The 16998-nt window shown below is 44.6% G+C and overlaps 1 pseudogene; it reads left to right on the forward strand.

Annotated features, from left to right (window-relative positions):
• Window positions 1–5558: 5558 nt before the first annotated feature.
• LOC125153180 (vomeronasal type-1 receptor 4-like) lies at window positions 5559–7205 on the forward strand (annotated as a pseudogene).
• Window positions 7206–16998: the final 9793 nt, after the last annotated feature.

Consider the following 16998-nt stretch of genomic DNA (forward strand, 5'->3'; position numbering starts at 1 on the left):
TTTTACCCAAACTAGCATTCCCATGGTATGCACACATTTGATATGATTCAAAGCTCGGATGAATGAATCGACATAGGTACACACAAAAAAATTTGTGCAACAAGTTCATGACATCATTTCTAACTGTTGAAAAGTAGAAACAACTCAATATCTGTGAACAGATTCGTGGGCAAATAAAATGTAGTGTATTCATAGACTCATCATCAGAAATTTAAAAAGAATGAGGCACCATTATACGCTACAACATAGACGAATCTTTTAGACATAATGCTAAGTAAACAAGCCAGTTCCCAAGGAGCACAGATTGTATACTATCATGTATATGAAATGTCAAAAATAGAAGCAGAGAATGTACTAGTATTTGGGTTAGGGAGATGTAGCAGGGAGCAAGGGTTGTAGGGAAGATTGTGGGGGCACCTGGGTGCTCAGTCAGGTGAGCGCCCGACTTCAACTCAGGTCACAATCTCACAGTTTGTGGGTTCAAGCCTTGTGATGGTCTTTGCACGGACAGCATGGATGGAGTCTGCTTTGGATCCTGTGTCCCTCTCTCTCTGCCCCTCCCCTGCTCATGCTCTGTCTCAAAAATAAACAAACATAAAATAAAAAATCTAGATTGTGATGATTGCACTCTTTTGTCACACACACACATATCAATGGAATTGCACACTTCCCAAAGGAAGATTTTACACGTGAATTATATCTCATCGAAACCATTATAAAAAGAATCAAATGAATAAGTGACTGGACTTTGCATTTGCAAAGACAAATCTAACATTTAGGGCTGGATCACCAGATTGGGGCACTGGCTCTTCTGTGTGCAGCAGGCAGAGCAGAGCCTGGATACCCGGCTGTCCTCGTTCATGAGAACAAAGGTGCTAACTGTCGGGAAGCAGAGATCAGTGAGGGCAGCGCCGTTTCATCAGCCACCAGCAAGGACGGACTAGAGGCATCACATAAACTGAAAAGAGAAAAGAGAGGATGAAAACAGACACGAGGAGTCTACAGATGGCTCTGGCCTCGGCAGAGGATCTGGGGAAGACGCTGGTTCTGTGAACGTGGTGGACTTGCTGCTCGTGTCTGTACAAGATGAGAACCACGGATCCACGAGCCGTGAGATCACGACCTGAGCTGAAGTCGGACGCTTAACCACCTGAGCCACCCGGGCGCCCCTCCATGTCACTTTAATAACGTGCTCCAGGTGATTCTAAGGTGAGGCTGGGATTGATCACGAGGGTTCCCAGGTGCACTTATGAGAGTTGAGTGCCGGCTTTGGTTTAAGGGGAGGTAACAAGGGTCTGCTCTAGGTGAATTTGGAAGGAGCAGGTTGGAGCAGCTACCATCCCCATGCTGTTGCCAGAGTTGTGGGAGGGGAGGTCACGTGAACACAGGAAAGGAGAGAGTCACGTGCTGATCTCCATGTGGGAGCTTATTAACCCTGGTTCTTACCTGCAACAAAGGTCGGGAGAAGGTCACCTTTTGTTTTTTGTCGTTGTTGTTGCTGTTGTTTACATAAATTTCACCTCCAACATGAGCTCGAACTCATGACCCCTGAGATGCAGACTCGTATGCCCCACCGACTGAGCCAGCCAGGCACTTTTTTGCAGTTCATGGTCCCTCTGCCTGCGATGTAGTGGCAGCAGGTGAAGGGGCTGGGCTGGCACATTTAAGGCATAGTCTCAAGATGCACACATCGCTCCTTCATATAATCTCACTTAAAGAAGAAACCCAGAGAAGGAAGAGAAGGCAACAGGCAAGTTCTCAGGTAAATGTTGAGTCCTGGGTCAGGTGGTGTCCTTGTCTTCTTCTGAAATACCATGGATTTTTTTTTTTTTTTTTACATTTATTTTTGAGGGAGAGAGAAAGAGAGAGAATGGGAGAGGGGCAGAGAGAGAGAGAGAGAGAGAGAGAGGGAAAGAATCCCAAGCAGGATCTGAACCCTTAGCACAGAGCCCGATGCAGGACTCAATCTCATGAACCACGAGATCATGACGTGAGCTGAAATCAAGAGTTAGCCGCTTAACCGACTGAGCCGCCCAGGTGCCCCTGAAGTATTGTGGCTTTAGAACATGGAAATGTTTATTTCTCTGCCTCTGATGGTCCTGTCTGACAGGCTTATTTTCAGCTTCTATTTTTCCTGTTTTTCTCATGAGGGTCAGGGTTTGGTCTTTAGACCCTTCTCCATGTGTCCCAGAGTTTTCTCTCAACCCTCTGCAGCCTGGCTGCTTTTATGCCTTGAGCAATTCCCACCGTGAAGTAATGGCCTTTAGCTGTTGGAAATGTTCCCTTGGTGACAGAGCGACCTGTTGATACCCAGGATTAGGGATGAGCTTGGGTCCTGGGATATCCATGTGGAAGAACATTTAATGTATAGGTTTCATCCAGAGGTTCCATCGGCTGGCTCTGTATGGACCAGGATGAGGAAATGCACAAATAAATAGGATGGCATTCGTGGTCTAAAATCATTCAGGATTTTCTGAAAAAGAGAACCTTGTTGTCTAGATTGCTAAGGAAACAGTTTAAATACACTGGAGATTATGGGACTTGGAAGCTATAGATGGCTCGAAATTTGCATAAAACTGATGCTTTCTCCTGATTAGATTCTGATGATAATTTGGTTTTTTAAATTTATATTTTAAGTTTTTTTTTTTTAATTTATTTTTGAAAGAGAGAAAGAGTGTGAGCGGGGGAAGGGCAGAGAGAGAATCCCAAACAGGCTCCATGGTTAGCATGTAAGCCAACATGGGGCTCCATCCCGAGATCCTGGGATCACGACGTCAGATTTTCAACCGACTGAGCCACCCAAACGCCCCTAAACGTTGTTGATTAAAAACAGTAAATTAGGGGCGCCTGGGTGGCTCAGTCGGTTAAGTGTCCGACTTCGGCTCAGGTCACGATCTCGCGGTCTGTGAGTTCGAGCCCCGCGTCGGGCTCTGGGCTGACGGCTCAGAGCCTGGAGCCTGCTTCCGATTCTGTGTCTCCCTCTCTCTCTGCCCCTCCGCTGTTCATGCGCTGTCTCTCTCTGTCTCAAAAATAAAAATAAACGTTAAAAAAAATTAAAAAAAAAACAGTAAATTATAGGGGCACCTGGGTGGCTCAGTCGGTTGAGCCTCTTGACTTTGGCTCAGGTCATGATCTCTTGGCTCGTGGGCTCAAGCTCTGCATCGGGTTCTGTGCTGACCGCTCAGAGCCTGGAGCCTGCTTGGGATTTTGTGTCTCCCTTTCTCTGCCCTCCCCCACTCACACTCTGCCTGTCTCACTCTCTCTCAAAAATAAAATAAGCATTAAAAATTTTTTAAAAAGTCAACAACTTTTAGTATAATTCACATATTTCATAGAAACAAGAATGTAGCAAACAGCTCAGAGTAATATGCAAAAAATGTTTTAAAGCTCCTGCTTTGCACACGTTACTCTATATCCGGAGCAGGCTCTCTCCTCCGCATCAGGTTCGCTTGTCAGATGCCTCCTCGCACACCTGGCTCTTCCTGCAGGGGGCGCATTCATACCTTGCATTCGCAGGGGCTGGGGCAGGAGCCACCAGTGGAGCATGAGAACTTGGGGTCCGTTTGGAACCAAGGTGACGATAGAGGTCCAAAGCCGGTGACAAAGGCAGACGCTGATACGGGCTGGAGGCATTGTGTATAATTGACTGGTTTTTTTTCCCCTTCCAACAATACCACAGCAGTGACATGACCAGGGTGCATCAGGGACCTGACATCAGCTTGTTCCATTACCACCAACTTTACCTTCTTGGTTCAGTTCTCTGGCAGAGCCCTCCACTCTGAAGCCAATACAGTTTTAAGGTTAGTAAAGTTTTTTCTTTGTCGTTAATATGGATCTGGAGTGACTTACTGAGAGTTCTGCATAAAGCGTCGTATTTCATCTGCAAAGACCCCTCTCTTCTTTGTCTTTGCTTACAGTTTGCTTTGGGAAATGAAGGCTCTCGCCTTTATTTACTTGGAGATACTCATTTTTCGCGGGTGAAGGTTCTAAATTGTTCAGGCATTGGTCCTGCAAATTTCCATTCATTCCACAATCATGTCACAGACATACTCTTATTGCTTTGAAACACTCATATCAATATATGTTCAAGTGTCTCAAAATTCTAAAATACAACTCCTAAATGATCAACAAAACAAATTGTTTCTTTTTAAAAGAATTTTTTTTTTGACATTTATTCATTTTTGAGAGCGAGAGCGAGAGAAACTGAGTGAGAGCTGAGGAGGGACAGGGAGGGAAGGTGACACCGAATCTGAAAACAGGCTCAAGGCTCTGAACTGTCAGCACAGAGCCCGATGCAGGGCTTGAGCTCACGAGCTGTGAGCTTATGACCTGAGCTGAAGTTGGACACTTAACCAACTTAGCCACCCAGGTGCCCCAACAGAACAAATTTTCAGTTTAACACACAACTCATAAACAATAGCTTTTATTTTAGTCTGTGTGCATGTCTCTGTGGTGTGTTCAAAAGACACAAAAAGCATCATCCACAAATAGATGTATACTTTTATACCAGTGAAAATATATTTATTTTTCATTTAAAAAATATTTTATTTTTTTAAGTTTATTTTTGAGAGAGAGATCAAGCAGGTGAGGGGCAGAGAGAGAGAGAGAGAGAAACAGAGTACGAAGCAGGCTTCAGGCTCTGAGCTGTCAGCACAGAGCCTGACGCGGGGCTCCAACTCACGAACTGTGAGATCATGACCTGAGCTGAAGTCGAATGTTCAACTGACTGAGCCACCCAGGCACCTCCAAAATGTTTATTTTTGAGAGAGAAAGAGCGTGTGCATGCACACAAGTGGGGGAGTAGCAGAGAGAGAGAGAGAGACAGAGAGAGAGAGAGGGAGGGAGACACAGAATCTGAAGTAGACTCCGGGCTCTGAGCTGTCAGTGCAGAGCCCAACACAAGGCTCAAACCCACGAACCATGAGATCATGATATGAGCCAAAGCTGGACACTTAACTGACTGTACCCCCTGAAAAAATATATATTTTTTTAATATTTTTAAAATGTTTATTCATTAAAAAATTTTTTTTAACGTTTATTTATTTTTGAGACAGAGAGAGACAGAGTGTGAAACAGGGGAGGGGCAGAGAGAGAGGGAGACACAGAATCTGAAACAGGCTCCAGGCCCTGATCTGTCAGCACAGAGCCCAACGTGGGGCTCGAACTCACGGACCGTGAAATCATGACCTGAGCCGAAGTCGGATGCTTTACCGACTGAGCCACCCAGGTGCCCCTAAAATATTTATTCATTTTTTGAGAGAGAGACACACAGAGAGCAAGTGGGGGAGGGGCAGAGAGAAAGAGGGAGAGAGGGAGACACAGAATTGGAGGCAGGCTCCAGGCTCTGAGCTGTCAGCACAGAACCTGATGCAAGGCTTGAACCCATGAACTGTGAAATCATGACCTGAGTTGGAGTCTCGCACTGAACCCTCTGAGCCACCCAGGTGCCCCTTACTCTTGAAAAATCTCTTAAGAAAAGACCGAAAAAATGAAGTTAGAAATATCTTAGAACCCACAGAGTAAACGGAGAATGTTGGGATTCAGTTGACACTCTGGATATGCCTCCCGCCCCCAGTTCCTACACAGGATCCAATGGCGTTGAAGGCAAGCATCAGTCACTGAGGACTGGCAGGAAGGCCACCAGGGATCTGGCAGTCGGAGTGATCTTGTCACAGACTGTGGTCGGAATCCTGGGGAACTTGTCTCTTCTTCACCCTTACCTCCTCCTTTCTTTCACTGGGGGCGAAGTGTGCAGATTTGATTCCCAGGCGCCTGACTGTAGCCAACGACTTGGTCATTCTCTCTAAAGGAGTCCCCCACATGATGGCAGATTTTGGGGGGAGGCAGTGCGCCAATGATTTAAAAAAAATTTTTTTTAACGTTTATTTATTTTTGAGACAGAGCATGAACGGGGGAGGGTCAGAGAGAGAGGGAGACACAGAGTCTGAAACAGGCTCCAGGCTCTGAGCAGTCAGCACAGAGCCTGACGCGGGGCTCGAACTCACCGACCAGGAGATCATGACCTGAGCCGAAGTCGGACACTTAACCGACCAAGCCACCCAGACGCCCCTCATTTTATTTTATTTTTTTAACATTTATTCATTTTTGAGGGACAGAGAGAGACAGAGTGTGAGTGGGGGAGGGGCAGAAAGAGAGGGAGTCACAGAATCCAAAGCAGGCTCCAGGCTCTGAGCGGTCAGCACACAGCCCGACGCGGGGCTCAAACTCACGGACCAGGAGATCATGACCTGAGCCGAAGTCGGACGCTTAACCGACTGAGCCACCCAGGTGCCCCGTGTGCTGACGATTTTAGATGTGTCCTTCTCTTCTATGTTCAGAGAGTGGTCAGGGGTGTGTCCATTGAGATCACCTGCCTGTTGAGTATCTTCCAGGCCATCACCATCAGTCCCCAGAACTCCAGGTGGGCAGCGCTTAAAGGGAAAGTTGCAAAGTACATCGGCCCCTCCACCGCCCTCTGCTGGATGCCGGATGTGCTGATAAACACCATTTTCCCGCTTTATGAGACTGCCCAGTGGATCAGCACAAACATAACGTGAAAAAGGAATTATGGATACTGTTGTGGGGTCTTTCACGATAATATCAGAGTCTCTCTGTTTGTGGTGTGGCTATCGCTCACTGATGTTTTCTCTCTGGGGCTCATGCTCTGGGCCAGGGGCTACATGGTCTCCATCCTGCACAGGCCCAAGCAGAGTCTGATACATTCATGCAACCAGTGTCTCTCCCAGATTCTCTGCTGGTTCCAGAGCCACCCAGAGCATCCTCGTTCTGGTGAACACCTTTGTGTTTTGTCATAGACTCTCCTCCATTTGTCAAGTTTGTGTGGCTTGTTTAAATAACCCAGCCAGGGGTGCCTGTGTGGCTCAGTCGGTTAAACGTCCGACTTCAGCTCAGGTCGTGATCTCGCGGTCTGTGGGTTCAACCCCCACATGGGGCTCTGTGCTGACAGCTCAGAGCCTGGAGCCTGTTTCAGATTCTGTGTCTCCCTCTCTCTCTGACCCTTCCCCGTTCATGCTCTGTCTCTCTCTGTCTCAAAAATAAATAAGTGTTAAAAAAAAATTTTAAATAAATAACCCAGCCAGTTGCTGGTGGCCATGTCAGCTCTCTTTGCTGTATGTTTTCCTACTCTCAGCCCCTTTATGCTGATGAACTGTGACCCCAGTGTGTCCAGGCCCAGCTTTGCCTGAATAAAAAAATTTCCCTCGTCTTATCGGAAACATGTATTTTTCTTGTTGTTGTTGTTTTTCCCTCTGCCTTTGTGCCATCAGTGCAGAGCCAGATGGGGCTCAGTCCCACAAACTGTGCGATCATGACCTGAGCTGATATCAAGAGTCAGCTGCCTAGAGGTGCCTGGGCAGCTCAGTTGGTTAAGCTTCCAACTTCAGCTCAGGTCATGGTCTCATGGTTCATGGGTTTGAGCCCCGGGTCGGGCTCTGTGCCGACAGCTCAGAACTTGGAGCCTGGAGCCTGCTTCAGATTCTGTGTCTCTCTCTCAAAAATAAACAAACATTAAAAAAAAAAAAGTCACATGCCTAACCAATGGAGTCATCCAGCCATCCCTACTTTATTTATTTATTCATTCATTCATTCATTTTAGCTTTATTTATTTATTTTTAGTTTGTTTTTTTTTTTTCAACGTTTATTTATTTTTGGGACAGAGAGAGACAGAGCATGAACGGGGGAGGGGCAGAGAGAGAGGGAGACACAGAATCGGAAACAGGCTCCAGGCTCTGAGCCATCAGCCCAGAGCCGGACGCGGGGCTCCAACTCACGGACCGCGAGATCGTGACCTGGCTGAAGTCGGACGCTTAACCGACTGCGCCACCCAGGTGCCCCTATTTATTTATTTTTAGTAATCTCTGCCCCCAACATGGGGCTCGAACTCACTGAGCCAGCCAGGTGCCCCAACATTTTACCTTAGATTGGTAGTATTTCATAAAAAAAAAATTTTTTTTAATGTGTGTTTATTTTTTTTTCAATATATGAAATTTATTGTCAAATTGGTTTCCATACAACACCCAGTGCTCATCCCAAAAGGTGCCCTCCTCAATACCCATCACCCACCCTCTCCTCCCTCCCACCCCCCATCAACCCTCAGTTTGTTCTTAGTTTTTAAGAGTTTCTTATGCTTTGGCTCTCTCCCACTCTAACCTCTTTTTTTTTTTTTTTTCCTTCCCCTGCCATGGGTTTCTGTTAAGTTTCTCAGGACCCACATAAGAGTGAAAACATATGGTATCTGTCTTTCTCTGTATGGCTTATTTCACTTAGCATCACACTCTCCGGTTCCATCCACGTTGCTACAAAGGGCCATATTTCATTCTTTCTCATTGCCACATAGTACTCCATTGTGTATATAAACCACAATTTCTTTATCCATTCATCAGTTGATGGACATAATGTGTGTTTATTTTTGAGAGAGGAAGACAGAGCGTGAGTGGGGGAGGGGCAGAGAGAGAGGGAGACACAGAATCCGAAGCAGGCTCCAGGCTCTGAGCTGTCAGCACAGAGCCAGATGTGGGGCTCGAACTCCCAAACCGTGAGATCATGACCTGAGCCAAAGTCAGATGCTTAACCGACTGAGCCACCCAGGCACCCCTAAAACCTTTTCTTTATGTATAAAGATTCATTCTATAAGTCAACACCAGTTAAGAATGAAACTTTAGAGGGGTGTCTGCTTGGCTCAGCGTCTGTGACGCTTAATCTTGGGGTTATGAATTGGGGGTAGAGATTTCTTAAAAAAATAAAATCTTAAAGAATAAGGCTTTAGAGATTCTAATAAAATTTATATGCAGTACGGATAGCAATATCATACGAAAGGAATCTGCCCCATTACCAAGTTTGGGTTTAATGAATGCAAAATTGGCTCAATGTTAGGATGTTTGCAGAAAGACTCATTTGCTTTTACACCAGGACGAGAGTGCTGTGTCTGTATTATAGTAATTGAACACTAATATCACCGAATTAAACAATTTATGCCATGCCATCAACTATGGGTCACGAAAGCTTAATAAATAATAAAATGTATAGAAATAAAATCGTACCTATTTTCTGATCACATACTTTTCAAACCTCAGTTAAGTGAAAATATTAGAAATGAGATTTGTGAAACTTGTGCATGGTATTAAAGTCAAAGAGGAATGTGCATTGGGTTTGGGATATCACAATATTTTTCAACCAGAGAAAATATCACAGGACACATTTGAGCCTAACCACCACTGTCTGAAACACAAATCCTAAATTACCTTTCTTTAAATGCTGTTTTCCGGGGCGCCTGGGTGGCTCAGTCGGTTAAGCATCCGACTTCGGCTCAGGGCATGATCTCGTGGTCCATGAGTTTGAGCCCCGCATCGGGCTCTGTGCTGATAGCTCAGAGCCTGGAGCCTGTTTCAGATTCTATGTCTCCCTCTCTCTGACCCTCCCCTATTCAGGCTCTGTCTCTCCCTGTCTCAAAAATAAATAAAAACGAAAAATATATATATTAAAAAAATAAAAAAAAATAAATGCTGTTTTCCTAACCTCAAGAGGGAAAACTGTCCTCACCATTATCATCGGAAATGGATGTTTTCAGTGGGGCAGGATTAATTCCCTTGAGTTGTGTCATAACCCAAGTTAGAGAAATATATTTCTGTTCCAGCAGCAGCTATTCAGACGTACTTTTTCTGCCAAGGATTGGGTGATTCCTATGGACCCATCTTACTTTTTGTTAAAAGCATGGCACCTTGTGCATTATAGATGCACCTCTAATAAACCTAAAATTTTAGTCTTGGATTTCTATAAGGTATATGGAACAGAAGATGGTTTAAGAACTATAATCCTTAAACACCTTAAAAATCAAACTCCAGGGGCGCCTGGGTGGCTCAGTCGGTTGAGCGACCGACTTCGGCTCAGGTCATGATCTCACAGTCTGTGGGTTCGAGCCCCGCGTCAGGCTCTGTGCTGACAGCTCAGAGCCTGGAGCCTGTTTCAGATTCTGTGTCTCCCTCTTTCTCTGACCCTCCCCTGTTCATGCTCTCTCTCTGTCTCAAAAATAAATAAATGTTAAAAAAAATTTAAAAAATATCAAATTCCATAATCACTTGGCTTAAACACGAGAAAACACCGTAAGGATTGTATTAGGTTATGTTAAGAATCATCAAGGATTGGGGCACCTGGCTGGCTCAGTCGGTAAAACATGTGACTCTTGATCTCAGGGTTATGAGTTCAAGCCCCACATTGGGTGCAGAGCCTACTTAAAAAAAAGAAAAGAAAAAGAATCCTCAGGGATTGGTGTAGGTCTAGTACTCCCAGTTTTCTTTACCAGCTCAGCCCATGCCTTAGGAATTTCCCTCATCCCCATATAGCTTTGGTACTGGAGCAGGCTCCACCCCAGAAGTATTCCTTTTCTGACATGATCACTTACACAGGCTCCTGAAACACCTCCTTTCATTAGGGACTCTGCTCTTCAGTCTGAAAGAGAAAACCCTTACTTGAATACTTTCTGCTGCCAGGCTGAAGGACTGAGTGTGAAGGTTGCAACAGCCTTTGCTTGTGTGTTTGTATGGAGGGAGGGGCAGGGGGTTAGGGGGGCAGCCATACTGTAAGCTATGGGTTTGTGGTCCTGTGTCCTCACCTCCCCTTAGACCCACAATTACCATTTCACATGTACTGGCAGTGACAGTGCAGACTTGGAGACCTGGAAACGTTTCTGAAAAAAAGTTTTTCCTAGTTGCCAATTACCAAAAACAATTACAACCTTCTGGTTCATATCTCTGAAGAGTCCTTTGGAGCGTGTGTGAGCAGTACTTTCTTTTTAATTTAATTTAATTTAATTTAATTTAATTTAATTTAATTTATTTTTATTGTTTTAATTTACATCCAAGTTAGTTAGCATATTGTGCAACAGTGATTGCAGGAGTAGTTTCCTTAATGCCCCTTCCCCATTTAGCCCACCCCCCCTCCCACAACCCCTTCAGTAACCCTCTGTTTGTTCTCCATACTTAAGAGTCTCTTATGTTTTGTCTCCCTCCCTGTTTTTATATTATTTTTGCCTCCCTTCCCTTGAGTTCATCTGTTCTGCGTCCTAAAGTCCTCATATGACTGAAGTCATATGATATTTGTCTTTCTCTGACTAATTTTGCTTAGCATAATACTATCTAGTTCCACCCACATAGTTGCAAATGCAAGATTTCATTCTTTGTGATTGCCGAGTAACACTCCATTGCATATACATACCACATCTTCTTTATCCATTCATCCATTGATGGACATTTGGGCTCTTTCCATACTTTGGCTATTGTGGATTGTGCTGCTATAAACGTATGGGTGCATGTGCCCCTTCAAAACAGCATTACTGTATCCCTTGGATAAATACCTAGTAGTGCAATTGCTGAGTCATAGGGCAGTGCTATTTTTAATTTTTTGAGGAACCTCCATACTGTTTTCCAGAGTGGCTACACCAGCTTCCATTCCCACCAACAGTGCAAAAGAGATCCTTTTTCTTGGTATCCTTGCCAATATCTCTTGTGTGCTGAGTTGTTAACGATAGCCATTATGACAGGTATGAGGTGGTATCTCAATGTGGTTTTGATTTGTATTTCCCTGATGATGAGTGATGTTGAGCATTTTTTCATGTGTCGGTTGGCCATCTGGATGTCTTCTTTGGAGAAGTGTTTATTCATGTCTTTTGCCCATTTCTTCACTGGATTTTTGTTTTTTGAGTTTGATAAGTTCTTTATAGATTTTGGGTACTAACCCTTTATCTGATATGTCATTTGCAAATATCCTCTCCCATTCAGTTGGTTGCCTTTGTGAACAGTACTTTCTTTTCTGGGATCCCTGGAGGCAGACAGGGAAGAAGCAGGAAATGCTGTGGTCTGACAGATGAGGAACTGGAGGTGAAGCACCTGTGTCTTACTGGATCTTCCACTTCCCGTAGAAGATTTTCTGCCTAAAAACAGGTTTCTTATTAATTTTCAGACCACTGGGGCGCACCACCTTCAAGTTATGAGCAGAAATATGGAACCTGAGGGGCACCCGGGTGGCTCAGTCGGTTAAACATCTGACTTTGGCTCAGGTCATGATTTCACCTTTCATGAGTTTGAGCCCTGAGTCAGGCTCTGTGCTGACAGTGTGGAGTCTATAGCCTGCTTCGGATTCTGTGTCTCCTTCTGTCTCAGCCCCTCCCCCACTCACGATATGTCTCTCTCTCTCTCTCTCAAAAATAAATAAACATAGGGGCGCCTGGGTGGCGCAGTCGGTTAAGCGTCCGACTTCAGCCAGGTCACGATCTCGCGGTCCGGGAGTTCGAGCCCCGCGTCAGGCTCTGGGCTGATGGCTCGGAGCCTGGAACCTGTTTCCGATTCTGTGTCTCCCTCTCTCTCTGCCCCTCCCCCGTTCATGCTCTGTCTCTCTCTGTCCCAAAAATAAATAAAAAAAAACGTTGAAAAAAAATTAAAAAAAAAAAAAAAAAAAATAAACATAAAAAAAAAGAAATATGGAATCTGACAAAATACCTGATAAGGATATTCAGTGGAATACAAGTAAAAGAACATGAAGCCACTAATGTGCATTAGGAATTATTGGACATGTTTGACCTACTCAATGCCGATTAAGTTGAAAGTTAGGTGACATGGAATTTTGTAGTAAAGAGTAATTGAGGAATATTGACTCCAGTAATGATAGGAAGCCTAAGTAGAAGACGTATACACAGAAGAAAGAGATATCTTTGTAAATAGACAGATAAAAGCACCTTCATCGCATGGTTTGATGGGTGGATTCTACCATTTTTAAAAGAAGAGATAATTAAATTATCCTTTTTTAGTTCAAGAGCTTTGAAGAATTGCCAGAGTCTTCTACACTTATGTTTGCTCATTTTCTGCAACAAGTATTCATTACTTTAGTGATTAGTGAAGAAGTATAAAATATGCATATCAACCAATCATTGGTGTTTCCAACTAATCATTCTCAAGATATATATCTAAAGTCTTGGAATGTATCCCCCGTGGAATTGGGGGGGGGGGACTGCTGTGTTCCCAAGCCCTGGAATTTACCACAGTAAGAAGGCAGCACAGACCTTAGTGTGAAAAGGGAAAAGAGAATAGTACCTGGATGTTACTTAAGCTTATTGAGGTAATCATTTACCTATGCACATAGAAATCATTACATTGTCTGAAGTCATTGTGATAGAAATCATTAAGTGTCTGAAGCTTATACAATATCATAGATCAATTATGTCTCAATAAAACTGGGGAAAAACTAAAAATATAAATACAACCTCCCCCTTTTCCCTGTCTCCTCCCATATTAGCTTCTCCTGACCTGTTGCATTCACATGCCCAGGGGATAGCGTAACCTTGCTTGGCCCCTGACTCAAGTAAGTGTTGAACTCATTAGCCTCTATTTACATGGAAAAAATAATTATAAAGCACTCAAACTCAGCTGATAGGGTTTGGACAGGGTCCACAGTGAGGGAAGGAAGAGAACTGAACGATGGAAGTTTGTGAGTTGTGGCTAATTCAGCATCCTGCTGTTTCTCCATCAGTCAGTAGCTGGAATCCACCTGTTGTATGTTTGGGCTTCCAGGTCCCATTAGTGCCAGAGTGAATCACGCCAATCTGGATGAAGTGCAGGTAGAAAAGTATTAGGGAGGCACTATAGGTCTTATCATGAGTGTCTCTACTCTTCTATGTCCAAACTTTCCACTGTGTGCATAGTACTGTGTTTGTTCATCGACAAGTCAGAAGGGTGGTCTCCATAGCCCTGCCTGGGTTGTTACCACCTCTCTATCAGTAAGGGTGGTTGAAATTCATAGTCCTTTCTCCAGTTGAGGTTTCCTGGAAATGTGTGGTTATAGTTACAATGCTCAGTTCTTCCACTGGTGAAGAGAATTTGGTGATTTTGTCGTCTGGGGCCAGTTGGTGAAGGCGCCACCTGGAAGTGCCTTGGGGTTTTAGATTCATAGCTACTTGGACATAATTACTGGTTATACTGATCCTGAAGGTCAGTTCTTTTCTTCCCATGGGGCTCTTGTCAGACTGAATCCTTTCCCATCCAGGGCTTGAGACCCCCAGACCCCTCCAGCTTTGAGTTGGGTCAATGCAAGCTCTTTGAAAGGCCCCAGGAGCCTTGCTTGTCATGCAGAAATTGTATATACAAGAGGGGAAAATACACTGGTACATGCACATCTCAGGTCTAAAGGAAAAATTGGGAGCTATCTTTGGTGGAAATTTTATGCCTTCTTGTGAGGAAATAGTTTCTACTTACATAAATGGGTTAGAAAAAAGCTTACAGTGGAAGCCACCACCATGGGGCAAAAATGCCTGAGGTTGGCTAGTGAGATAGTGTAATGGATCATGAGTAACTTGTATCATCTGCAGGAAATTACTGTCCATCTGGTGCCAGTATACTAATGTACCTTGATTGCAAACTCCACTTGCCTTGCTTCTTACACGCACAAGTTAAAGATTACTTTCTGATTGTTTTCTCCACCTTCATGTGTGTAGGATCTTGTTTTCTTCACGTTCATCATGTGGGTAATATCTTGTGAGCTCAATAAATATGGAGACAAAACCACTATTCCTGGCTCTTGTCTCTTCCTGGACACTAGCCTCTCTCATATTTAATCCTGCATCCTCTGCCTTGCTGGACAAGAGAGAACTCCAGACTCCCTGTCTGCAATACCTTCTCAAGTGTCTGAAGCAAATTTCCTTCTTCTGTGAGGCCTTTGGTTCACCGAGCATTCCTGACTGCATGGCCAAGGGTTTAGTGACAGCTTGGGAAAAGTGACACCTAATGGTGTTCCCTAGGGTGCTGTGGCTGCCCAGCCTCAGTGCCAGCCACGCAGAACCCAAAGCGGGCATGGTGGCTCCACCCAAAGATCGGTTGTCAGAATTCAGGGTTTGGGGTTGTTGCCTATGTTCTAGCTCTTGACCTTCCATGTTGAAAACTGTAGATCTTCTGATTACGGTGGTGGGGCTGGGACCTGGGAACACATCTCAGCTGCTGCTCCCTTGGAAACCCGTGTTAAGGGCTTGTTGTCATAAGGGACTGAGCACTGATTGATCATGCGATCGATGATGGAGCTCAGCTCTGTGCTGATGCAGAGGCCATCACTGCGTGCCAGACCTGTGGTTCTAGGAGAAAGTTGACTTGTTTGTCTCACGGCTGGGGAGGCTCCCAACCCTTCCAGGCAGAATGACTCCAGGCCATCATGCCTCACACTGCTAATGCCTCCAGCATGTCAGTTAGCCAACTCCAGCCACATCAGTGTGACCCTGCAAGCCGTGTCACTGTTTACCCTTTCTGGATCATTTGCACTCCCACCATGTTATGCGTTTTATCACCAAATCTAAAAATGGGTCAACTGTCTAATTCTACCTCTATTATATCCTCCTCCTGGCCCACACAACTTGGCTTGGCCATTTGGTGATTGAATGTAGTCATCTTCAAGAGCAGATGTTCTCTTCTTGACTGTTTCCAGGATAGGGATGGAAGGGGTAAAAGTTACAGGACAACACAGAGTTCTAAGGTTTGCCAGCCTAGAGGGATGGCATGTTTTAGGTGCTCTCAGCCCATGCACTCTGATTGACATGGGATCCACTGGTAGGACCAAGCCTTAGAAACAACACTTGTTGGGGCACCTGGGTGGCTCAGTTGGTTGAGCATCCGACTTCACTCAGGTCATGATCTCACAGTTCGTCAGTTCAAGCCCCATGTCAGGCTCTGTGCTGACAGCTCAGAGCCTGGAGCCTGCTTTGGCTTCTGTTTCTCTCTCTCTCTCTCTCTGTCTGTCTCTTTGCCCCTCACCTGCTTGCTCTCTCTCTCTCAAAAATAAACAAACATTTAAAAAAGTAAAAGAAAAAAAAAACACTTGTTAAGTACATATGCTGTGTACATCCGTAGGATTCTTCTTCTTATGTGGAAACCATTCATTGACATCCCTCACCCCTGAGCATAGGCTGACATGAACCTTAGGGGTGGTCATAAGAGACTTTGCCAGTATTTAAGGAAACAACATACTGGCCCTGGAAGGTATTCAAATCAGCCTCAACTCACCGATCATGGTTATTATGAGTGAAGAAATAGTTCTAGACTTCTTCCTTGCAGGCCAGAGTAGTGTGTACCTGGATTAATAACCCTGGCCAAGTGAAATGTATTAATCAAGGTTTTAAAAATTATTATTATTTTCTTTGCTTTATGATACTTTGGCATCTTGGAGGCTTTCCTAATTCTAGAGAGACTGTCCCGCTCTGTGCTAGTTAACGCCTAGAGATAGCTAACCACTGCCTCACATTGTGACAATCGTCTGTGTAAACCCACCGGCCATTCCAGAGCCCATAGCCCTAACCAACTCTCACATACCAAACCAATATTTACCCTTGCCCTAAATCACCCCTGGCAGGGTACTGAATGACTGGGGACCACACCTACTATCCATAGTCCACTGAAATTATTCAAACCAGCCAATCTTAAGTGGTTTGATTTCCCTCTCTTCTTTCTTCCCACAGAAAGCGCACTAAATGCTCTGAGCGGTGCTTTCCCTTTGCTCATTCAGACTCCTACTGACCCTGCCTGGTACTTCCCTGTGGGTCTTGTGTGGTGTGAAATGTTCCTTTTCCCCAGGAGCTGTAAGTAGTAAACTCTTTTTTCAAAGGCATTCATTTCCATTTCTGTCACCTTACCATACTTGATTAGAACAAATCCCTGATACAGCTTCAATATAAAGGTCAATGCAAACACTTAAGGAGAAAACCACCTGGCTCCCCAAAGCATGTCCTGATGGCTTATGAAATTTTTCAGGTGGTTGAATCTGGGACTTTGAGTGTATTGCTGAGGTCAGGCTTCCCTGATCTGACTGCATGGGGCCCTGATGATAGTAACTTTAATCAAATGATTAATGAATTTGGTATCAGCCTATTCTTTGTGATTTGCCACTGTCCAATGGCGGGGTATACTCATGGGAAAATTTACCAGAAGTCAACTATACAGAAATAAGGAGCTGTGG

Source organism: Prionailurus viverrinus, chromosome E2 (genome assembly GCF_022837055.1).
Source record: "Prionailurus viverrinus isolate Anna chromosome E2, UM_Priviv_1.0, whole genome shotgun sequence".
Lineage (NCBI taxonomy): Eukaryota > Metazoa > Chordata > Mammalia > Carnivora > Felidae > Prionailurus > Prionailurus viverrinus.